A 26677-nucleotide genomic window follows, 5' to 3' on the forward strand; every position below is an offset into this window, starting at 1 on the left:
GAATATTAGAATTTCCCATGGGAACATTGAAAGTTCCCATGGGAAAAATTACTTTTCCCATGGGAAGTTTAGAGTTCCCATAGGAACTTTAAAGTTCCCATGGGAACATAAGTAAATTGTTTGTTCCCATGGGAAGTTCTAAATTTCCCAAGGGAAACTTTAAATTTCCCAAGGGAACTTTTCCTCCCAAGGGAACTCCTTTTTTTCCCATGGGAAAATACTTTTCCCATGGGAACAATATTTTTTCCCATGGGAACAATATTTTTTCCCATGGGAACAAGAATTTTTCCCTTGGGAACAATATGTTTTCCCATGGGAACAATAATTGTTCACATGGGAAGTGATATAACTAAAAAGAAAACATAAAAAAATCCTCTAATTGCATGAGTGAAGCAATTTCACAAAACGGACTAAGTTATTATGGGTACAAGTATTTCTTTGAATCTTAATTGTAGAAATATATAATTGTGTGTTCTACGATTTTTGTCTAGGCATGCTTAATTGAAAGTAAATCACTATGTGTCAAAAATTTAACTACTATAAATTCAGAAATTATTGCTGTTTTTATTATTGTGAAAATAGTGACAGGGTTATAATCACAATAATATACACTTGCATATTGAAATTTTTTATGAACTAAACAGGATTATTCTAAATTTTGCACACAAAAAAATGATGAAATTGAGAAAAATCGCACTTACAATTGCTAGCAATAATTTCTGAATTTTCAGTATATAGTTTTGCATATATAGCTTTCACACCATTGCACACAGTGTCTTATGTTTATCCATTTGAATGTTTTTGTGTTTTTTTCATGCAGACATTTAAATGTTGATAGGTCTTGCTCATTGTTGACGGCTGTTCAGTCACTGGCTGAAAATACCTTTATCTCTGGTTTTTAGTTGTCTCATTGGCAATCACATACCATATCCTTACTTAATTTCAACACTTCTTAATTTAAGTTATGTACATTTGAGAATATCATTTTCAAAAAGACAAAACATTACAATTGGTATAACAAATAAGGCACTTGGGTTTTAATATTTCATCTTTCACTGAGATAACACCATCAAGTAAAATGTGTGAAACAAAAACAGAAAATTAAACAAACAGCAATAAAATAACTTAAGCAAGTGTCAATAAACCTGCACAAATAACATGAATAATATATCTAAGGTCATAAGCAAGTGACAATAAACATACAGCAATAATATATCTAAGGTCATAAGCATAAACATGCAGCAATATTATACATTGTATATCTAAGGTCATAAGCAAAAGACAATCAACATACAGCAATAGTATATCTAACATGTCTAAGGTCATAAGCAAAAGACAATCAACATACAGCAATAGTATATCTAAGGTCATAAGCATAAACATGCAGCAATAATATATCTAAGGTCATAAGCAAGTGACAATCAACATACAGCAATACTGTATCTAAGGTCATAAGCATTTTAAAAAAAACATGCAGCAATAATATATCTAAGGTCATAAGCAAGTGACAATCAACATACAGCAATAATGTATCTAAGGTCAAAAGTATAAACATGCAGCAATAATATATCTAATTTCATAAGCATTAACATACAGCAATAATATATCTAAGGTCATAAGCATAAACATACAGCATTAATAATATATCTAAGGTCATAAGCAAGAGAAAATAAACAGGTCTTGTATAAGAATATTAACAGTATCCGGGACAAGTTTGCAATTCCGCTGAGTGCAAAAGTTGTCACCTTAATTTTTGGAGTTAAGTCAAAATGAAGTTGATAACTTGATTGGTATTGGTTCTCTGATATTTGTCCTAAATATGTTTGGCTCTAGCACCACTGTTGAAAAAGTAATGCCCCTTTTTTCAACAATTTCCTCAGAGGAAAAAGAGTTTTCCTCAAGGGAAAAAGATTTCCCTTAGGAAATTTGCTGCATAATTATTTCCTTTGAGGAAATTCTTTTTCTTTTGAGGAAATTTGCCGCTTCAAATTTTCCTTTGAGGAAATTTCCTCTAAGGAAATCATTGTTCTTCAAATTTCCTCTAAGGAAATTTCTGAACATCAAATTTCCCTTAAGGAAATGTTTTTCCTCTATAAAAATTTCATAACAGTACAAACATTGACAAACAGTATAAATATATATTTTCTCCTAGACTGAATTATTGATCATGTTGATACAAAAGATTATATAAAATAAACACTTTTCATGTCAAATTAACTTGTCTTCTGTTTCAGCTGCTGTGTATAATTATTCTACCCCTACATAACAGTTCAGTGCATAAATAATTCCATTCACAAGACATCTTCCTTCAATTGGTTGAATAAATTTTGGCAACTTGTTCTTCAAACATCTTCTCTGTATATTTGATATGATGGAGAGCCATGTACATAATATTATGTACATGAATGGATAATGCATGTGTTTATTTCGACAACAAACATGACAAAGATACAATTTGTTTTCTTAATTTCTCCATAATCCATCAGTGAATATGTAGGTTGTTACATTTTACACCATTGTGTCCTTGTGCATCTTTGATAGTACTCCATTTTGTTTATAGCAGTTTTGTAGAATTTTTTCTATTTCTTTTTCCAGAAAAACACACAATTGAGTTCATTTCACATTAATTAATCCAATTAGCACATTATGTAGAAAAGTATTAACAAATAAGTTTCCTCTTCAGTATAGACTTGCAGGACCTGACGATGATCATAAAAACCAAGATATCTGACCTATGAATACACAAAAAAAAAAAAGAAGTTATAAACATGATAAATGGAGAAAAAAAACAGCAATATAAATAGGCTTATTTTATCATGTTTTAATTAAAGTCATAAGAAACCTCAAATTAAAAAAAAATATGTATAATAATTATGTTTTTTATATTACTAAATGGATAGTTTTCATTATGCAACTTAAGTACATATACTTTTTTCTGAGGAAAATTCTTTAATTTGTCCACATTTAGAAGAAGTTTACTTATTTTTAATTGCTTGCTTCCAGGAAGCAATTCGCCGATACATATTTTCCATATACATAGTGACCCGAGTGTAACCCTCCTCGTAAAAATCCGGTGACCACAATATGCAAGGATCTGTCATTGAAATAAACAAATAGCTGATTATACATGTTAAACACGTGCTCAATACCCATGCTTTTTGTGATTTGTTTACTATAAGGTGGCAATCGGTAAAACTCAGCTTCAAAACACGGCATTTAATGAGCAGCATTATTTGTTAAATCATAACAAACAGAGAGAAAAAAATATTGACGATTTATATGATATACTTGTGAAAATAATGATAAAATCGTGCACAGAGGACTAAGTTTATGATGTATACATGCATTGGTTCAAAAGTTGGACAAACTTTATTTTTCATCACTCACTCTTTTCATATGACTTTAACATTTGAGAAACTTTCATTTGATATTCTTACTTGTCATGCTTTATATGAGTTCTCTTATTTCAGTGCTTTGTGTCCAAGATTAAATATTCGTTGTTTAGTGCCTTGCAGTGATATTTAAAGTTTAGCCACTTGCAAAAGTTGTTATAGAATGTTCATATGCTGTGTTATTAAACCACTGTCCTATATTATGGTCAGGTAAGAGGTTGAGTGCTCACAGACATGATATTTTTTTATTAATTGTTATTGTTTTTGAACATGTTGAACTAAATTGGATTGTTTAAATCTTTTCATGTTGGGATCTTTATTGGCTGACCTATGAAGGAAGTGTTGTCTCATTATTGAAGGCCAGCCCATCATTGGCCTTTAATTTCTTGCATCCACTTCTTTGAACTCTGGTGGATAAGTCACTCATTTACCATACCACATCTTCTTATTTTTATAAGAGTCATCATTCAAAGGCAATTACTTTTATCATGTTTATTACTGTAATTCAGAAATTATCCAGAGGTTTTTAGTAATGCGATTAATGTGACTGGGTGAGTATCGCAAAAATAAGAAATCATATTTTGATAACAGAAACATATATATATATATATCATGTATATATAATTGATGCAGATTTTTTTTGTAATCACAATAAGTTGTCCATTCCCTGAAAAATAATAAATGCAAGCAATAATTTCTGAATTTACAGTATATAGAAGTGATCTTACCATTTAGGCCTTGTTGTATTCTGTTTATCTTGTTTTGTCGCTCATTTCTATTGAAACTGTTTATATTTTTCATTATTTTTCTATATTTCTTGTCCTATAAAACATAAAAAGGGTAAAAACTATTATTAAACATTAGTATTTTCTTTATATACAATAATATTTAATAAGAATGGAATATTTGTGCTATTTCATTTCACAAACTTTTGGTCAGTCATGACTTTCAAAGACTTTCACCCTGGTTAATAGTTTAAAAAACAAACATTCCCATACTTTTTCTTGGTGTTCGTACTAATTTTTCATTGGACAACAAAAACATGATTCAACTATTCTTCTATGATTTGTTTTGCTTGACTACGTTAAACTCTGAAATATTGTTTACAGTATAATCTGTATGTGTCTAACTCATCAAAATTTCAAATTAATATATAAATAACCAATAAGAATGCTATGCATGGCTCAGCTTGATACAAACGTACACTTTAAACCCTGAACAGTTGGAGCAAGTATGGACACAACATTCAATTCAAACTTTTCTACATTGGTTAGAGGTATAGGGGGAGGTTGAGATCTCACAAACATGTTTAACCCCGCCGCATTTTGCGCCTGTCCCAAGTCAGGAGCCTCTGGCCTTTATAAGTCTTGTTTTATTTTAATTTTAGTTTCTTGTGTACACTTTGGAAATTAGTATGGCGTTCATTATCACTGAACTAGTATATATTTGTTTAGGGGCCAGCTGAAGGACGCTTCCGGGTGCGGGAATTTCTCGCTACATTGAAGACCTGTTGGTGACCTTCTGCTGTTGTTTTTTTATTTGGTCGGGTTGTTGTCTCTTTGACAAATTCCCCATTTCCATTCTCAATTTTATGGATACAACTCTTAATTGTAAATTTGGATTGTGATTCAATAGTTGATGCAGCATAGGTTTCTGACATTGAATGAATGTGGTCCAAGTACTTAAAAATTTTAAATTGACAATTAACCTCTAAAATGGTCCAATATTCAAAATCTTAATACATGGTTAGATGCAGCATATCAACATGATCAAAGAACCCAAATAATTCATTATTTGATGAAATCAAATAAAGTTCAATTTTGGACCCTTTAGATCTCAATGTGGACCAATTTGTTAACGGGCCAAAATATCAAAAATCTAAATGAATGGTTAGATTCAGCATATCAAAGAACCCCATATATATATATTCAATTTTTTTGAAATCAAACAAAGTAAAATATTGGACCCCAATTTGGACCAACTTGAAATTTGGGCCCATACTAAAAATCTAAGTAAATATTCAGATTCAGCATATTAACAGGATTAAAAAACACCAAGAATTTAAATATTATTAAAATCAAAATAAGTTTAATTTTGGACCCTTTGAACCTTAAGATAGACCAATTTAAACAGGACCAACAAGTGTTCGGTAAACAGGAAGTTGTTGAGTGATGAATCTGAAAACGTATCACACGGTATAGCTGACTTATATTAATCCTGAAACCAAATTTCAGAAATCCTTGTATTGTAGTTCCTGAGAAAAATGTGACGAAAATTTTCAACTTGGCTATCATGTGTAAAATCATACAAGTGTTCGGTAAACAGGAAGTTGTCGAGTGATGAATCTGAAAACGCATCACACGGTATAGCTGACTTATATAAATCCTGAAACCAAATTACAGAAATCCTTGTATTGTAGTTCCTGAGAAAAATGTGACGAAAATTTTCAACTTGGCTATCATGTGTAAAATCATACAAGTGTTCGGTAAACAGGAAGTTGTCAAGTGATGAATCTGAAAATGCATGACACGGTATGGCTGACATATATAAATGTTGATACCAAATTACAGAAAGGGTGGATGTGTAGTTCCTGAGAAAAATGTGACGAAGTTTCGTGGGACGGACTGACTGACGGACTGACGGACTGATGGACGGACGGACTGACGGACGGACTGACAGACAGAGGTAAAACAGTATACCCCCCCTTTTTTAAAGCGGGGGTATAAAAAACTAGGAATCTAAATACACAGTTAGATTTGGAATATATATATATCAAAGAACCCCAATAATTCAATTTTCTATAAAATCAAACAAAGTTTAATATTGGCCCCTTTTGGCCCCTAATTCATGTAATTTCTAAACTCTGGACAAAAACTCTGGTCACAAACCCTGTGTTTGAGTTTCATAGATTTCTGTTAACTTAAACTAAAAGTAATTATGCGAAAACTTAGTGTCTTCGGACTACGACGACTACATGATAAAATTGAGAATGGGAATTGGGAATGTGTCAAAGACCCCCCTTTTTTGGACTATCAATGCATTTGAATGGGGACATGTAATTACCCCCCCCCCCTTTTTTGTCCTGGGTTAGGAAACCCCTTTTTAAAATGACTGGATCCGCCCCTGAAGGGTCTATCATTAAGTTTGACAACTTCAGACATACTACTTTACCAAAATAATTGACACATTTCATCCAATTTAATTTCATTCTTTACTTGCTATTTCATCCATAATATTTTAAAGAAAGAAATTTGGAAGGAGTATGATTTTAATTTGCAAGTTATACACTATCCAAACTAGAGACCTAATAGAGTAGATATATACTTGACTAAGGGAGCTACCATTTGATTTTTATGGGGGGGGGGGGGCTAGGATGAAAAATTTTATCCTGCATTTTTTTTTTAGCTGTAATCTCTGTCCTGCCTTTTTATTTTTCACTCTGTTCGTTCCTGCCTTTCTTTTTTTAGTTTATCCTGACTTTTTTTACCAAAATTGTCGTCCTGACTTTTTTTTTTGCTAGTGTCTCATCCTGCCTTTTTTTTCATCTCAAAACTCCTGTTCTGCCTATTTTTTTCAAATTTCAACCTAGCCCCCCCATAAAAATCAAATGGAAGCTCCCTAATTTAAATCAAACTTGGGGTGACTGGGGACAAAGATTTAAGGGAATAGATGACAGTTTACCTACAATGATCTAGCTTCATGGCAATGGCATACATTACAGACTACATGTACATCATGTACATGGTCATTCTTAATTGTGTTTAAACTTTGGGAGTTCATTTTTTTAATGTTTAAAGCTAACAATTTCAACTACATACATTTATCAAGATTTGATTCTACATTTATATATATAATTGTGTATGTCACATGTATGTACATGATGTATTTTAATGTAAAGCATCTGAAAACTCATTAGCCGTTTCATATTTATTTCAGTTCTTCAAAAGGCAAATTTATATGAGCCTATGCCAGGGCCGTAACTAGGGTTCGATTTCATGGGAGGCAGGGATTTTGGGTCGCCAATTGAGGCCCCAAGAAAGGAGGGTTAGGGGCACAGCCCCCGTCGATTTCTTCCTCAGTAAAATGGCTAAAAATGACCCGTTTCCCTTCAATTTCCTTACTTTAAGACTCATCAGTATTGTCGGCTTAAACCTGGAAGCATTATTTATGCAAAAACAAACTGAGATTGCTGTTCGGGGTGAGTTATAACCAAGGCCAGTACTATGCTCGTTCCTGACCTGGTTACTCATCTTGCTAGGTTGGGGGAACTAGCTGGTAGCTTTCATATGAATACATGTCAACGTAACACAGATTCAAAGTTCAATATATAATGTTTATTAACTCAGTGTTCAGTATAGTTTATCAATCACAATAATCACAATAATCACATAAGTTCATGAGACATAATAAAACAGCATGTCTAATATAAATCCAAGTCTATAACACCAGTGTCCAATACGTGACTATAAAGCAAGTGTCCCATACTACATGGTCAACTAATATATATTGTTTTTATTATTCAATTTACATAACATTAATACTCAAATAGCTAATTTACATAATAATGCTTATTTATCTATATTCCCAAATATCAAGTCTTTGTGACATAACTTAAATCATCTTAAAAAGTAAGAAATCCTTTTTGTATATATAACACTTCTTTAATCCTTAATTCTCTATTGTCATTTAGGCCTCAGGGGATTACATAATAATTTGCTTTACACTTATCTAAAATTGTGAAGATTTATATTAACTATTTATCAAGTAAATTATTTCTTAAGCTAGTGCTAAATATCTTAACTATAATACTAAATTATAACAATGATTTGAATTCCACATTTTAACATTCTGACATCTAAAATATACTGGTTATACCCTTCCCTTCGTCGCCAAGATTGCTCCTGCAATCTTCAATTAAAATACAAAATGCATCATAGAAATGATTAATATAATACACACATCATATACCAACAATTGAATTTCTGATTTCTGTCAATGAAATATTACAATATATATAAAAAAAAAATTGTGAAAACATTAATAAATTTAATTGATTCCTGTAATAAAACATTACTAAATATATATATGTATACATGTTCCTGGATGGGGAATGATCAAGTTTAGGTTGTCCATATCAGGGAAGGTCTCTGAAGTTCACTTATATTGACAAGTCCAACTCTCACATAATTAATGACAATGAGCTCATTGGCATACTTCATGAAGTATTTCTGGGTGCATAAGGGGGCATAAAAATAGCAATATATACAATACAGCTGAAAGATAAGATTATCAATGTTTTATCCATATCGGTCATCAGCTACAAGTTAAAAATATTAGTAATCATATCATAAATATCATCCTTAAAAATTAAATTACTTTATGCCTAACCCATAAGTATGTAATATATCAAAGAATTATCTAATTAATATAACTGAAACACAAACAATATCAATAATATATCATAAGCAAAACATATCAATAAGCAATAATAACTGTTTTTGTATTAAAAACATATTCAATACATATATATAGGCGATATATTTGTTCTTGAGCACAATCGTCATATTCCATGTTAATATCATTTTTGGGGAAACACATGGTTGATAGTTTTTACGGATTAATGTTTATATATTTCTGGTTCAAGTTTTAACTTTAACATCTCATTGTCTCTTCATCTTCATCACTATTCATGCACGGTTATAAAAATGTCACTATATATATATTATATATCACAAATCTCTGCTAATTAGTTCCTATAATATTGCATGGACCTGGAAGCTATTTGTTTTGCAAACAATTATCATATTCAAAGATATTTTTGTTAGAAATCAAAGTGGTAAGTTAAAAAAAAATATATATAAAGCAAGATAATACTAGAAAGCAAATATTTTTTTCATCGAGGACCTTGAATTTCAATATTGTTGAAAGCTGAACAGACATGTATAGAACTACAACGAATGGGAGTGTTTTGACTACTAAGGCATTGACCATAATGTTCTCGTACGATCGCAAGACGTACTGTCTGACTAGACACTTTAAAAAAAATATCCAACAACTGATTCAACCAGTAACGAATTTCCGATATCATAAAAGATTCACAATACAAAGGGAACTTCCTCTGCTTAATTGAGCTCCTAAATAAATGTGATAAGTTAAGTTTAATTTAAAATTGTCGAAAGCAACGTTTCAAATATGCGGTCTCATACAACATAGGATACTGAATAACAGATGGATGGCCACACGAAAAAAAAACTAAAACAAATACTGAAATGGTTCACTTTCGATCAAAAATCCGGAAAGTGACAGATATATCACGTATCATGATAACTACTGTTAAAACTGTAAACATGTGTTGTTTATAATACAAATTCAAGTTCTTCATGTACATATTGTGAATATTTCATTTTTTTTTACTTAAAAAAAAATTTGGTGTAGAAAATTCAGGGGAGGCCTCCCCCTGCCTCATAGGTAGTAACGGCCCTGTATGCCTGAAAACAGAGATTTCTTATTAAGGAGAAAGCCCCGCCCCCCCCTTTTTGGTGTGAAATATTTTGTTGATTATATAGGGAATCACTGAAGCATGACTGGAGCAAGCATCCCCCTCTGCCCCCCCCCCCAAAAAAAAACAACAAAAAATTAAAAAAATGGAAATTTCTGGATCTGCCCATGTCAACCTTTCACTCAGGTCATTGGTGAAGAGTTGTCACACAAAATAAATGATATCAAATGTTCATATGTATATGTTTTAGCTCGTGTAGGTGTAAGGAGGCAACCATTTGATTTGTAGGGCGAACAGGGTGAATAATCTTGCCTTGTAAAACTTGTGCTAAATACATTTCCATTTAAAAATCCGTCAGCCCAATCTCATCCAGTGAAATAAATTATTATCTGTTTTCGAAATTATATGGAAGTACTTAGTAGTTCAGACGCATTGCAAGGCATTTTTTCTAAGGAGACGTGTAGACTCATTTAATTGGGGGAATGGAACCAATAAATTGATAGGATCCGATATGATCTTCCCAGTACGGAGCACCTATTTTTTTTAGGTAATTAGGGACGGTGCAATATTTATCAAGCAGGGGGGACCGGTGCAAATCCCAAAACCTGTTTGGAAAAAAGTATTGTCCCATGCTGATGTGATAGGAAAAAAAGTTATGTCCCATGACCTCTATTCATTAAAAAAGTATGTGTCCCATGACCTCTATTCATTAAAAAAGTATGTGTCCCATGAATATCATGAATATATTGAGTGAATAAAAACACAATCTGTACCTTAAATAACGTAAAGCAGCAATATTTATTGTGATATAAATGTTTTTGACAATCATTTTAACATTCTCGACTAGTCTTGACCTTCAAATTTAGTTTTGACAGGTCTAAATCAGCCCATCTAACCAAATTAAATATTGATCTTACAAAATTCAAGCTTATTAGGTAGTTTGATTTATTGCTGTGAAATGAAAGAATTTAATTTTACAATAGATAAAAATAAAAATTATTTATATATAAATTCAGATAGGCATCTTTATTTTTTTTTATAACTTTTTCAAATCAACTTGGATTTTCATCAAACTATGCAGCTATCTTAGATATATATTAAGCTTACTGAATCCCATGTCATTTAGTTTTTTGTTGTATTGCTGTAAAATTTAAGAATTAAAGTAATCTTGGTAAAAAAAAAGCTAGGATTTGCAATAAAGATAGGCATCTTTAATTTTTTTAATAACTTTTTCAAATCAACTTGAATTTGCATCAAAATATGCAGCTATCTTAGAGATATATTAAGCTTACTGAATCTTAGGTCATTTTGTTTTTTGTTGTATTGCTGTCAAATTTAAGAATTAGATAAATCTAAGTAAAAAAAGCTAGAATTTGCAGTTCGAACAAAATAGAGATAGTACACTTTACAATTTAATTGTTAAATTTGACAGCAATACAACAAAAAACAAAAATGACCTGGGATTCAGTAAACTTAATATATATCAAAGATAGCTGCATAGTTTGATGAAAATCCAAGTTGATTTGAAAAAGTTATTAAAATAATTAAAGTGTACTATCTCTATTTTGTTCGAAATGCAAATTCTAGCTTTTTTTACCTAGATTAATTTAATTCTTGAATTTGACAGCAATACAACAAAAAACAAAATGACCTGGGATTCAGTAAGCTTAATATATATCTAAGATAGCTGCTTAGTTTGATGATAATCCAAGTTGATTTGAAAAAGTTATTAAAAAAATTAAAGTGTACTATCTCTATTTTGTTCGAACTGCAAATTCTACCTTTTTTGACCTAGATTAATTTAATTGTTAAATTTGACAGCAATACAACAAAAAACAAAATGACCTGGGATTCAGTAAGCTTAATATATATCTGAGATAGCTGCATAGTTTGATGAAAATCCAAGTTGTTTTGAAAAAGTTATTAAAAAAATTAAAGTATACTATCTCTATTTTGTCTGAATTGAAAATCCTAGCTTTTTTTACCAAGATTACTGTAATTCTTAAATTTTACAACAATACAACAAAAAACTAAATGACATGGGATTCAGTAAGCTTAATATATATCTAAGATAGCTGCATAGTTTGATGAAAATCCAAGTTGTTTTGAAAAAGTTATTAAAAAAATTAAAACATACTATCTCTATTTTGTCTGAATTGCAAATCCTAGCTTTTTTTACCAAGATTACTGTAATTCTTAAATTTTACAGCAATACAACAAAAAACTAAATGACATGGGATTCAGTAAGCTTAATATATATCTAAGATAGCTGCATAGTTTGATGAAAATCCAAGTTGATTTGAAAAAGTTATTAAAATAATTAAAGTGTACTATCTCTATTTTGTTCGAAATGCAAATTCTAGTTTTTTTTTACCTATATTAATTTTATTCTTGAATTTGACAGCAATACAACAAAAAACAAAATGACCTGGGATTCAGTAAGCTTAATATATATCTAAGATAGCTACATAGTTTGATGAAAATCCAAGTTGATTTGAAAAAGTTATAAAAAAAATTAAAGATGCCTATCTGAATTTATATAATAATTTTTATTTTTACCTATTGTAAAATTAAATTCTTTCATTTCACAGCAATAAATCAAACTACCTAATAAACTTGAATTTTGTAAGATCAATATTTAATTTAGTTAGATGGGCTGATTTACACCAGTCGAAACTAAAACTGTTTATCATATTCTGTTTCTGTTTGAATGTTTCTTGTGTGTATTTTTGGGCTAATTAAAATAAAATGTTTACTACTTAAGCATTTGAAAAAAGTGTATGTCCCATGCATTAAGATAATGAAAAATCATCAGGTCCCACTACTTTGCACGTTGAAAAAAGTACATGTCCCCTTACCATTTGCACCGGTCCCCCCTGCTTGATAAATAATGCACCGTCCCTTATTATTAGTGTCGGTGATCTCACAAGTAAATCAGAGAAAATATTGCATGCATTGCATGCAAATTAATGAGCAGAGAAGAGACAATTATCAACTTGTGTATTATTCATTTTCTCGCAGTTATTTACGGTAAATTAACTATATGTACATATATCCCAAAACTGGTGTTCGGTTCTAGTACTATACAATTTAGTAAAACTGCTATATTTTGGGGCCGAAAAGGGGTCTTACTGAACCTACTCCTTTATAAATCTTAAGTAGGAATGCGTGGGTTCCATTTCATGAGACCTACACGGATTTTTTATAAAATAAATTTAAAAATTATAAATACAGTTTTCAATTCTTTCCCGGTGTCATATGGTATTTTGAACCCCCTAAAAAGTGAACCCGGGGTCAAAATACCATGCGGTAAAATGACCCCGGGGTCATTATACCGCATGGTATTTTGACCCCGGGGTCATATGGTATTTTGAACCCCCCTGCGGTATATTGAACCCCCCTGTTTTTGATAAATAGTATTGCAGATAATCTAATTTACAATTAATTGGCTCTCATTTTTTTTAATTTGTGGTTTTAAGTAGGGGGTTCAATATACCGCAGGGGGGTCAAAATACCATGGCTAAGTAAAATTTTCAAATTATCTTTTCCATCATGTTCAATACATACAAACTACTTATTGGAGTATTATTACTATGTTAAGGAGTTAGAATAGCTTGAATTTTTGAAATTCAAGCTCTATAGTAGGGGGTTCAATATACCGCAGGGGGGTCAAAATACCATGGCTAAATAAAATTTTCAAAATATCTTTTACAGTATATTAAATACATACAAACTACTTATTGGAGTATTATAACTATGTTAAGGAGTTAGAATAGCTTGAATTTTTGAAATTCAAGGTCTATAGTAGGGGGTTCAATATACCGCAGGGGGGTCAAAATACCATGGCTAAGTAAAATTTTCAAAATATCTTTTCCAGTATATTAAATACATACAAACTACTTATTGGAGTAATATCACTATGTTAAGGATTTAGAATAGCTTGAATTTTTGAAATTCAAGGTCTATAGTAGGGGTTTCAATATACCGCAGGGGGGTCAAAATACCATGGCTAAGTAAAATTTTCAAATTATCTTTTCCATCATGTTCAATACATACAAACTACTTATTGGAGTATTATTACTATGTTAAGGAGTTAGAATAGCTTGAATTTTTGAAATTCAAGGTCTATAGTAGGGGGTTCAATATACCGAAGGGGGGGGGGGGGGGGGGGTCAAAATACCATGGCTAAGTAAAATTTTCAAAATATCTTTTCCAGTATATTAAATACATACAAAGTACTTATTGGAGTAATATAACTATGTTAAGGATTTAGAATAGCTTGAATTTTTGAAATTCAAGGTCTATAGTAGGGGTTTCAATATACCGCAGGGGGGTCAAAATACCATGGCTAAGTAAAATTTTCAAATTATCTTTTCCATCATGTTCAATACATACAAACTACTTATTGGAGTATTATTACTATGTTAAGGAGTTAAAATAGCTTGAATTTTTGAAATTCAAGGTCTATAGTAGGGGGTTCAATATACCGAAGGGGGGTCAAAATACCATGGCTAAGTAAAATTTTCAAAATATCTTTTCCAGTATATTAAATACATACAAACTACTTACTGGAGTATTATAACTATGTTAAGGAGTTAGAATAGCTTGAATTTTTGAAATTCAAGGTCTATAGTAGGGGGTTCAATATACCGCAGGGGGGTCAAAATACCATGGCTAAGTAAAATTTTCAAATTATCTTTTCCATCATGTTCAATACATACAAACTACTTATTGGAGTATTATTACTATGTTAAGGAGTTAGAATAGCTTGAATTTTTGAAATTCAAGCTCTATAGTAAGGGGTTCAATATACCGCAGGGGGGTCAAAATACCATGGCTAAGTAAAATTTTCAAAATATCTTTTACAGTATATTAAATACATACAAACTACTTATTGGAGTATTATAACTATGTTAAGGAGTTAGAATAGCTTGAATTTTTGAAATTCAAGGTCTATAGTAGGGGGTTCAATATACCTCAGGGCGGTCAAAATACCATGGCTCAGTAAAATTTTCAAAATATCTTTTCCAGTATATTAAATACATACAAACTACTTATTGGAGTAATATAACTATGTTAAGGATTTAGAATAGCTTGAATTTTTGAAATTCATGGTCTATAGTAGGGGTTTCAATATACCGCAGGGGGGTCAAAATACCATGGCTAAGTAAAATTTTCAAATTATCTTTTCCATCATGTTCAATACATACAAACTACTTATTGGAGTATTATTACTATGTTAAGGAGTTAGAATAGCTTGAATTTTTGAAATTCAAGCTCTATAGTAGGGGGTTCAATATACCGCAGGGGGGTCAAAATACCATGGCTAAATAAAATTTTCAAAATATCTTTTACAGTATATTAAATACATACAAACTACTTATTGGAGTATTATAACTATGTTAAGGAGTTAGAATAGCTTGAATTTTTGAAATTCAAGGTCTATAGTAGGGGGTTCAATATACCGCAGGGGGGTCAAAATACCATGGCTAAGTAAAATTTTCAAAATATCTTTTCCAGTATATTAAATACATACAAACTACTTATTGGAGTAATATCACTATGTTAAGGATTTAGAATAGCTTGAATTTTTGAAATTCAAGGTCTATAGTAGGGGTTTCAATATACCGCAGGGGGGTCAAAATACCATGGCTAAGTAAAATTTTCAAATTATCTTTTCCATCATGTTCAATACATACAAACTACTTATTGGAGTATTATTACTATGTTAAGGAGTTAGAATAGCTTGAATTTTTGAAATTCAAGGTCTATAGTAGGGGGTTCAATATACCGAAGGGGGGGGGGGGGGGGGGGGGGGTCAAAATACCATGGCTAAGTAAAATTTTCAAAATATCTTTTCCAGTATATTAAATACATACAAAGTACTTATTGGAGTAATATAACTATGTTAAGTATTTAGAATAGCTTGAATTTTTGAAATTCAAGGTCTATAGTAGGGGTTTCAATATACCGCAGGGGGGTCAAAATACCATGGCTAAGTAAAATTTTCAAATTATCTTTTCCATCATGTTCAATACATACAAACTACTTATTGGAGTATTATTACTATGTTAAGGAGTTAAAATAGCTTGAATTTTTGAAATTCAAGGTCTATAGTAGGGGGTTCAATATACCGAAGGGGGGTCAAAATACCATGGCTAAGTAAAATTTTCAAAATATCTTTTCCAGTATATTAAATACATACAAACTACTTACTGGAGTATTATAACTATGTTAAGGAGTTAGAATAGCTTGAATTTTTGAAATTCAAGGTCTATAGTAGGGGGTTCAATATACCGCAGGGGGGTCAAAATACCATGGCTAAGTAAAATTTTCAAATTATCTTTTCCATCATGTTCAATACATACAAACTACTTATTGGAGTATTATTACTATGTTAAGGAGTTAGAATAGCTGGAATTTTTGAAATTCAAGCTCTATAGTAGGGGGTTCAATATACCGCAGGGGGGTCAAAATACCATGGCTAAGTAAAATTTTCAAAATATCTTTTACAGAATATTAAATACATACAAACTACTTATTGGAGTAATATAACTATGTTAAGGATTTAGAATAGCTTAAATTTTTGAAATTCAAGGTCTATAGTAGGGGTTTCAATATACCGCAGGGGGGTCAAAATACCATGGCTAAGTAAAATTTTCAAATTATCTTTTCCATCATGTTCAATACATACAAACTACTTATTTCATTTTTTACTTTGCCATGGTATTTTGACCCCCCTGCGGTATATTGAACCCCTCACTCTAGACCTTTAATTTAAAAAGTTCTGGCATTTCTAACTTTTTAGCTCACCTGTCGCGAAGAGACAAGTGAGCTTATGCCATCACTTGGCGTCCGTCGTCGTCCGTCGTCTGTCGTCGTCTGTCGTCGTAAACTATTTCAAGAATCTTCTCCTCTGAAACTACTGGGCCAAATACTTTCAAACTTTAACTGAATGTTCCTTAGGGTATCTAATTTATAAATTGTATCCGAAGTTTTGATCTATCAACAAACATGGTCGCCATTGCTAAAAATAGAACATAGGGGTCAAATGCAGTTTTTGGCTTATAACTCAAAAACCAAAGCATTTAGAGCAAATCTGACATGGGGTAATATTGTTTATCAGGTCAAGATCTATCTGCCCTGAAATTTTCAGATGAATCAGACAACCTGTTGTTGGGTTACTGCCCCTGAATTGGTAATTTTAAAGAAATTTTGCTGTTTTTGGTTATTATCTTGAATATTATTATAGATAGAGATAAACTGTAAACAGCAATAATGTTCAGCAAAGTAAGATTTACAAATAAGTCAACATGACGGAAATGGTCAGTTGACCCCTTTAGGAGTTATTGCCCTTTATAGTCAATTTTTAACCATTTTTCGTAAATCTTAGTAATCTTTTACAAAAATCTTCTCCTCTGAAACTACTGGGCCAAATACTTCCAAACTTTAACTGAATGTTCCTTAGGGTATCTAGTTTGTAAATTGTATCCGAAGTTATGATCTATCAACAAACATGGTCGCCATTGCTAAAAATAGAACATAGGGGTCAAATGCAGTTTTTGGCTTATAACTCAAAAACCAAAGCATTTAGAGCAAATCTGACGTTGGGTAATATTGTTTATCAGGTCAAGATCTATCTGCCCTGAAATTTTCAGATGAATCAGACAACCTGTTGTTGGGTTGCTGCCCCTGAATTGATAATTTTAAGGAAATTTTGCTGTTTTTGTTTATTATCTTGAATATAATTATAGATAGAAATAAACTGTTAACAGCAATAATGTTCAGCAAAGTAAGATCTTCAATTAAGTCAAATTGACCAAAATTGTCAATTGACCACTTAAGGAGTTATTGCCCTTTAAAGACTTTTTTCACAATTTGTTCATCATGTTGACTTACTTTAAAAAATCTTCTCCTTTGAACCTGCTGTATCAATTTCAGCCAAACTTAGGCTAAATGAGTTTCAGAGTATCTAGTATAAATTTTATATTTTATTTCCTTGTATGTCAAGAAACATAGCTCCTATGGCTAAAATAGAACATAGGAGAAAATGATTATTTTTTTTGGCTTTTGAAGAAAATAGGACGATCCAAAAAACATTTAAATAAATTGAAAAGCCAAAATAATCATTGATGAGAGATTTAACCAAAAGAATTAAGGTGAGCGATTCAGGCTCTTGAGAGCCTCTTGTTTATGTAGTTAGAATACACAAATAAGCAGTTTGTATGTATTAAACTTGCTTGAAAAGTTATTTTGAAAATTTTACTTTGCCATGGTATTTTGACCCCCCTGCGATATATTGAACCCCTTACTCTGGACAATTCAAACAATTCTTGCAATTTTAACTCTTATATGTAGTTAATATACACAAACAAGTAGTTTGTATGTATTAAACTTGATGGAAAAGATATTTTGAAAATTTTACTTTGCCATGGTATTTTGACCCCCCTGCGGTATATTGAACCCCTTACTCTAGACCTTTAATTAAAAAAATTCTGGCAATTCTAACTTTTTTATATAGTTAGAATACACAAATAAGCAGTTTGTATGTATTAAACTTGCTGGAAAAGTTATTTTGAAAATTTTACTTTGCCATGGTATTTTGACCCCCCTGCAGTATATTGAACCCCCTACTCTAGGCCTTTAATTTCAGAAATTCTGGCAATTCAAACTCTTTTATGTAGTTAAAATACACCCATTAGTAGTTTGTATGTATTAAACTTGTTGGAAAAGATATTTTTAAAATTTTACTTTGCCATGGTATTTTGACCCCCCTGCGGTATACTGAACCCCCTACTCTAGGCCTTTAATTTCCAAAAATCTGGCAGTTCTAACTCTTTTATGTAGTAAGAATTCACCAATAAGTAGTTTGTATGTATTTAACTTGCTGGAAAAGATATTTTGAAAATTTTACTTTGCCATGGTATTTTGACCCCCTCCCCCTTTTTTTTACCATGGAAAATCAAAACTACCCTTATATATATATATACATATGTTATAATTACAAATAATTAAAGCATTCAAGCTACATATGGTCTAGTTATAATGTGTCAATAAGTATTTGGAATGACATCTTGTTGGTAAAGATTTCAGAGCACTTATACCAAGCAAAGATATTTCTTTTAATTAAGCATGGAAAATGTACCTCCCCTTCTTGTATGAATGATTTTTTAATCTATGATAAGCTTTAGAATAATGTAAAATGATCTAATATTCATCTAGGATGAAAAAAACAGGGGGGTTCAATTTACCATGGGGGTTCAATTTTCCATACAGGGGGGGTTCAATTTACCATGGGGGGGGGGGGGTTCAATTTACCATAGCGGTATTTTGACCCCGGGGTCAATTTACCATGGGGTTCAAAATACCATATGACACCGGCATAGATAAAAAAAAATATGAAAATAAATAATCTTTTGAAAATAATACGATATGGTTTAATTATTTCACTTCATTATAATAATGATAAATCCTTTAGATCTGAATTGTTTAATTAAAACGAATTTATCATTTTGATCTACCGATAAACTTTAAATTGAAGTGACATGGTCAGTTAAGTAACCTGATTAGTTGCATGGCTGATTACCATCTTACAGGTGACCCAGTAATTTTCCATATGACACTAGAGCGTGTACCCTTGGGGTGTGTATTTTAACTTATTTTTTGGGGAACATCCTGTCCACGTGTAATACTTAGCATATATTGCAACATTTGACATTAAACAAATTTTCTTTGTAGCATCGGAGGCAATTTCATGTTCAACCACACAGAAAATTTCACAAAAAAGATATGATAAAATCATAAGAAAAAGAATAAGAAATACTAACAAATAAATTTGGCATTAATAAAACGGGGATTCGTGTATTCAAGAGCTTATTTTCAGTGGACAACAACAAATGGAAGTTTTTAACGACCTTGACTGGCAATAATATATATATATAGCACTTGCACGGTCGTTCCATAATGTACAGTATTTTGAACAGCTTCAAATATATGGGGTCCGTAGTAATACCGCAAAGGATCTCCTTAGTGCACTAAGAACAAAAATGTGCACTAAGGACCTGATGGAATGATACAACTGTTACAATTAAAGGACATGGCATATAAAAATAGACTTTTTAAATATTCATAATTTTAAATTTTACAATTATACCTTTTTTTAATTAGAAAGTTATCGAATGTGTATTCGACACGTGCCTAAAAAAATTGATTGTCACCTTTTTAGTGTAATAGGTAGAAATTCACGTTCGCTCAACCTTGACCCGTTCATAATCTGCTAGTATACTGTTTAAACATGTATATATGGTATTTTAAATTGTTCTCTATTTTTTTCCCATTTGTTTGTTTCTGCCGTATTTATTCTGTCTGTTATAATTTTTACTTCTAAAGTAATAAAGTATTTTCAACTCTTTTCAGTTTGGGAATTTTTAATCCTTTTAATTTTAAAAAGACAAATAATTGTGAACACTTCACGGAAAAGTGAGGATTTATATTTGGTTGCTTAACGTCCAGTTGCCAATACTTCATTCATTTTTCTGATGTCAGGGACCATGCCTCACAGCAAGGTTTTATAAGGATAGAACATAGGCAAATGCAAATAGATTCTATTGACTATATCTTTGCTGCTTTGGTCTCTGCATGTATAATGATTCATTATGTTTTATGGGATACTGAACTTCTGTTCTACAAATTTTATATTAAAATATATTCTGATTTTTCATTTTTAATGAGATTTTTGTTTCAGTTGATTAGAGGCAGTACAAAAAACATGTTTTAATCATAATTAAGGTGAACCCAGCCCCCCCCCCCCCTGTGTTAATGTTATCTTTACTATATATTGAATAGGGTGACACGTTGTCGCTACATAATAACCAGATAAAATGGATCTTGTTTATACAAAAAATATTTCAAGATTGTGGTTTCTCAAACATATTGGAGTCACAAAATTTTGTTAATAAAGAATGGTTAAAAACTGTCACAAAGCAAAGATTGCTAGATCAATATATTCAGAACTGGAATTCCCTCATTCAAAATTCGTCAAAAGGTATAAACTACAAAAATTTTAAGAAAAACTTGAAATTGAAGAATATTTTAATATTTTGGACTTCAAAGACGCTATTGTTTTTTGTCGGTTTCAAACGACTAATACTAAGTTGCCGATTGAAACAGGAATATGGCAAAACGTAATCAGAGAAAACCGCTTTTGCAGTCTATGTAACAATCGACAAATAGGTGACGAATATCATTTTATATTTGAATGCAAATTTTTCAATCAAAAACGAAAAGAGTTTTTAACTGCATATTTTACAAAACGGCAAAATACAGTTAAATTCTCTGAAGTTATGTCAAGTACAAGAAAACCAGTTCTGAAGAAGCTTTTTTTTTTTTTTTATAGAAAATATAAATACTTGTGTTTGTCGGCCCGTGCTTGTACTCCTGGCTTGTAACTTTTGTAACATCTCTCGCTTGTTTTGTACATATTGTAAATATTTATTGTTGTATTTGTTATCTCTGTACCGATGTAATGCATTTGCTTTATGAGAATAAAGATATATATAGTAACTTCTTTAAATATACACAAGTCATAATTACATTGGCCAGAGGGTAACTTGATAATTAGAGGATCAAAGGATTTAATTAAGACAATCCAAGACTGCTACCTCTATATTTTATTATACATATCTTTATTAGCCTCATTTAGGGTGATACAGCAATTGCAAAACGGGTAGAATCAAAAGTTTATTTAGAGTAACCATATGCCAGAACAAGGATTTGTAAATACAAATCCTTGGCCGGATGAACAAAAAGTTTGCCATTTATTGAAAAACATATGGTTTTATATAACAAGAAAACTTCTCTAGTATTCTAAACATTTATCACGTACCCCCTCCCCCAAACCTCCGCTTCAAGCTCTAGATTCGCGCCTACACATTGTGAATTATATTTCTTACATCACGATGCTTATTACATTATAAAATAAAATGGTATTCATCTTCAATTGTTGAAATAAAGATGAATTGTTAAAAAAAAGCATTGAAATCAGTTTTAAAGTTATTGTTCATAGGAGACAGTTATGATTTATAGTCTCTTTTTAAAACGAAATATAATTTTACCTCTTGGAGTTTTTCTATATTACTTCTGTAATCGGATTTTGAAGAACCCCACGGACACCACATACTCTCATGCATATGTCACTCATTCAAGGTATAATGATAATATATGTAAACTCTTGTGTTGTTAACAAGGAAACGAAATCTCAAAAGCATTTTTGTCTCAATTTGTATCTCAAAATAGGGTTCTTTAATTTAAAAAAAAGCTTGCATAGCAATTTCCTTAAAAACAAAATATAACAAAGGCAAAGTTTTAAAACACAAAATTCATTTTTTTATTTATTTTTCTTTCATAAACTTAAAATTTTACCACGCTAAACCGTTAGGTTTATTCAACAATAACCATTAATTAATCAATAAGTAACGATAAAAAGACAATTGTGTATTGGATTAGGTTGATTGAACATGATGATTAGTGAATTTGCAATAAGCCGTTGGTCACGTGCCGAGTGGCACGCGTTGATTAAAAAGTCATTTAACTTCAAAATTACAATATCTATTGATACCTAACTTTACAGATATGAGGTATTTAATCATATCCTCCTATATATCCATATTCTCTGTGATCTTAAAACATCGTTTTAGTGTCCTCAGAGACATATATACACATGTGTATATATGTCTCTGGTGTCCTTAATGCAAACACTTTCTTCTTAGTCAGCGCCAATAAGAATTCCTTTGCGGTATTTCTACACACCGAAATATATGGCCTTATTGGTAAAATACCCACTGAAAATACCACAGTTTTTAGTGTCACTAATAGTCAAATTATTGTGCCGTGAAAACTGGAAATGAAGTTTAGCGGGACATTAACCCGAATAATCCAGTCGTTATATTACGATCACTTCGATCACTCAGTGCCAATACAGAAACAGCCAGTTCATAACACTTTTATTAAATGATTATAAGAGAATTAAAAACCGGAAGTGAACGTCCTGTATTAGCCCATGGGCCAATACAGCTTTTTTCCCGCTTTTTTCTGTATTGGCCCTGTTTTTTCCGTTTCAAAACTTTAAGACATTACAAAACATTGCACATCATTTAACCTGTTTATTTTAGGACTTTAATTTAAAAAATATTATACCAATGTTTTTATGCATAACGATACTTCCAGAGTTAAGTAATGGCGTAAGAAAATTGAAAACCGGAAGTGAACGTCCTGTATTAGCCCTAGGGCTAATACAACTTTTTTCCCGCTTTTTTCTGTATTGGCCCTGTTTTTTTCCGTATTGGCCCTGTTCGAAGAGCAATATTAAATCTTGATTTATATCGACAGTGGAACGTTTTTAGTATTGCACATGCTGATTTATCCGTATTGGGGCTTATTTGCTCATATCATTTAATAAATTATAATATTTTAACATTATAATATTTTAGTTAACTTTGAAATGAATATAGACACATTTTTAAATAATCAGTTAATATTTGTCAATGACAGTTAGTCCTTTCATTTTTGCTTAATTCTGATATTTCACATAGTACTCTGGAATATGCTGATTTCTGATATTTTTTAACTAATAAAGAATTGCATTCAAATAAATAATGGAATTCATTGCCAATTGCAGTTAAACACAGATTGCATGTCCTTTCTTCTTTTGGAATGACTTATACCATCTTCCCAGCTCTACTGGGATTGTACATTGCAGCATCTTAATTTTGAAATATATTTACGTTCGAATGGTGTTAATTTTAAAATTCAAATGCATTGATCATGTTGATCGTCCAATAAAGAACAATGTAGAAAGGGGGGTTCCAACATGTCCAACCCTCAGACCCTCCTGGATCCCTGCCTGTGAGGCATGCTTTAGCTTGCCATTAAACAAAAATGTATACTACTACTAGTTGAGTGATAATTATGGACGTCATATTAAACTCTTTGATATTAAAAAAGAAACTAAAATAAAAATCATACAAAGGTCACAAAGGCCATAACTTCTGGCTCCTGACGTGGGAAAAGTGCAAAATGCAGTGGGGATGAAAGCCTTTACTGTAAATTCCTGAAATTACAATTATATAAATCATCTCACATCTTTGCGCATTTTTTGAAATTGGTCATATTAATAAATGCATGCAATATTTTCAGAAAATTTCAATATATAGGCTTTTTAAAAAAAGTCAATCTTGTGCATGATTTATCAATGATTATACTTGCACAATTAACGCATGTTGTTCTCAAAACTAAGAGGTGTCTATGCTATTTATGACAATTTTCATGGTTCAGTGGTTATAGTTAAGTTTTTGTGTTTTGGTCTGTTTTTCTCATACTTTATGCAATAGGTCTACTATATTTGTTGTATGAAATGATTGTAAGGTGTACATGTCTAGTGGGATGATGTCATCTGACCTTGACCTCATTTTCATGGTTCAGTGGTCAAAATTAAGTTTTTGAGTTTTGGTCTTTATCTATTAAATACTATAAGCCATAGGTCAACTGTATTTGGTGTATAGAAATATTTTTTGATTTATATGTCAGTGGCACAGGTTTTATTTGACCTTGATCTCATTTTCACGGTTCATTGATCAGTGTTTTTGCGATTTGGTCTATTTTTCTTAAACTATAAGTAATAGGTCAACTATAATTGTTGCATTGAAGCCTTGTTAGCTGTATATGTCTGCCTGGCATGGCTCATCTGACATTGACCTCATTCTCATGGTTCATTAGTCTTTATTTATTTATCTTGGTTAATGTTAAGTTTATGTGACAGTTGTGATAAAGCTTTATACTTAGGACTATCAACATGTTATCAATGATTAGTAAAAGAAGGCGAGACATTTCAGCGTGTGCACTCTTCTTATTAAACACATTATTATACATCATGTACATTAAACAGCAAAAAAAAAATATTGATGCAAGATGCCATTCAATAATAACTTTTACTCTTTTATGTATAGGACAAGAACTATAGAAGATACAGAGAAATTATAAACAGCAGAAATGATAGGCAATTTAAAATTTGTAGAAACAAACTAAACCTAAATGGTAAGGCCACTTTTATTTATTTTTTAAAGTTGTTGAACTTGAAAGATGATAATCATGATTACTATAAAAATTAAAAGATGTGGTAGATTAAATATGAAAACTATCATGGCTTTAAGAAAGCAATTGTAGGCCTTCAATAATGAGAAAATCCATACCCTATAGTCAAAGAAGGCAGCTATAAAAGACCCAAAGATGAAAAATTGAAACAATCCAACATGTCCAAACTGTAAAACTAATTGCCTAATTTATTACAAAATAAATTACAAAAAATAAATATAACCGGTATGAAACAACAACAACAACAACCACTAAATTTAAGTGTCAGACTTAACTTACAAAAACTACAGGCTCTGAACTTTGGACAGGCACAATAGGAATATGGCAACCTATGATGTAAATTTCCTGCAAACACAGACTGGACTAATGTAAATCAACTAATTTTTCGCGACTACTTTATTTTGCGTTTTATACTTTCTAGTCTTACATCACAGCTAATTATTTTTCGCAAGGTTCAAGTTTACTTAATGAATTTTAATAAAGAAAGATACATATGAAAAACATTTATTGCTGTTTCTCTCTCCATTTATAACATTTTATTTGTTTATTTTGTGTATTTATAGGTGATCAGACATCATGGTTTTCATGATCAATAGGTCATTACTGAAGAGGAAACTTAAAGTTGAAATTTATTTACAAAGTGCATAATTGGATTAATTTGAACTGGAATGTGTGCTTTCCTGCAAAAAAGAAACAGGAAATTTCATCATTATCACATGATAATGCCAATAAACAAAATGGAGTTCTATCATAGATACACAAAAACACTATTGCATAAAAGCAACAACATATTATATATATTATTCGAAAGAAAGGAGAATGCAGAACAAAGGAACACCAGTTTTATCCACTCATTTATATCGCTCCCTCATATCAAATATACGGAAGAAGATCATTGAAGAACAATTTGCAAAAATGTTTTCTCTTAGAATTGAAGGAAAATGTTATAAAGTGAATGGAATAATGTATTCACTGAATTCTTACGTAGTGGATTGAAAACTGTACACAAGCTGAAACAAAAGAAAATTTTAATTTAAAATAACACGAAAAGTGTATATTTTATTATTTAATCTGCAAATATATAAACAAATTCTTTAGAACACCACAAATGGTATGACATTCAAATTGGTTGCTTATTAATGTATTGCATTGAAACAATTACACAGAAAACAGAATCATTTGCTACAAATTTTTTTTATAAATCATAGTTAAATTTTATAAAAAGTATGAACAATACCTAGATCTAAACAGTCAGACTTTATCAATTTTCAATGTCATTAAAATGTTGAGTCAAACATTTATGAAAGTTTTGAATATCATTTGCATCAACTATACAGTCTTGTAATAATTATATTCATACTGTTTGTATACATGGTATAGCGAAGAAATGTTTAACAAGAACAAATAAGGGAAATTTGATGTTCAGAAATTTCTTTAGAGGAAATTTGAAGAACAATAATTTCATTAGAGGAAATTTGTTGTCTTGAAGGAAATCTTTTTCCCTTGAAAAAACAATTTCCCTTGAGGAAAAAACAATTTCCCTTTGAGGAAAAATCTTTTTCCTTTAGGGAAATTTGATTTCCCTTGAGGAAAACAACTATTCCTCTAAGGAAATTGTTGAAAAAAGGGGCATAACTTT

The 26677-nt window shown here is 31.0% G+C and overlaps 2 long non-coding RNA genes across 2 annotated transcripts; one reads left to right on the plus strand and one right to left on the minus strand.

The window, feature by feature from the left end:
* Positions 1-1459: 1459 nt before the first annotated feature.
* LOC143073725 (uncharacterized) lies at positions 1460-10312 on the minus strand. Its single transcript, XR_012977577.1, has 3 exons — positions 10227-10312; positions 4121-4214; positions 1460-2732 (listed from the first exon to the last, which is right to left on the minus strand). It is a non-coding gene; the product is annotated as an uncharacterized LOC143073725 (long non-coding RNA).
* On the plus strand, positions 10269-26344 carry LOC143073726 (uncharacterized). Its single transcript, XR_012977578.1, has 3 exons — positions 10269-10438; positions 24894-24981; positions 25602-26344. It is a non-coding gene; the product is annotated as an uncharacterized LOC143073726 (long non-coding RNA).
* The last annotated feature ends 333 nt before the right edge of the window (positions 26345-26677 follow it).

This window comes from Mytilus galloprovincialis, chromosome 4 (assembly GCF_965363235.1).
Source record: "Mytilus galloprovincialis chromosome 4, xbMytGall1.hap1.1, whole genome shotgun sequence".
NCBI classification, from domain to species: domain Eukaryota; kingdom Metazoa; phylum Mollusca; class Bivalvia; order Mytilida; family Mytilidae; genus Mytilus; species Mytilus galloprovincialis.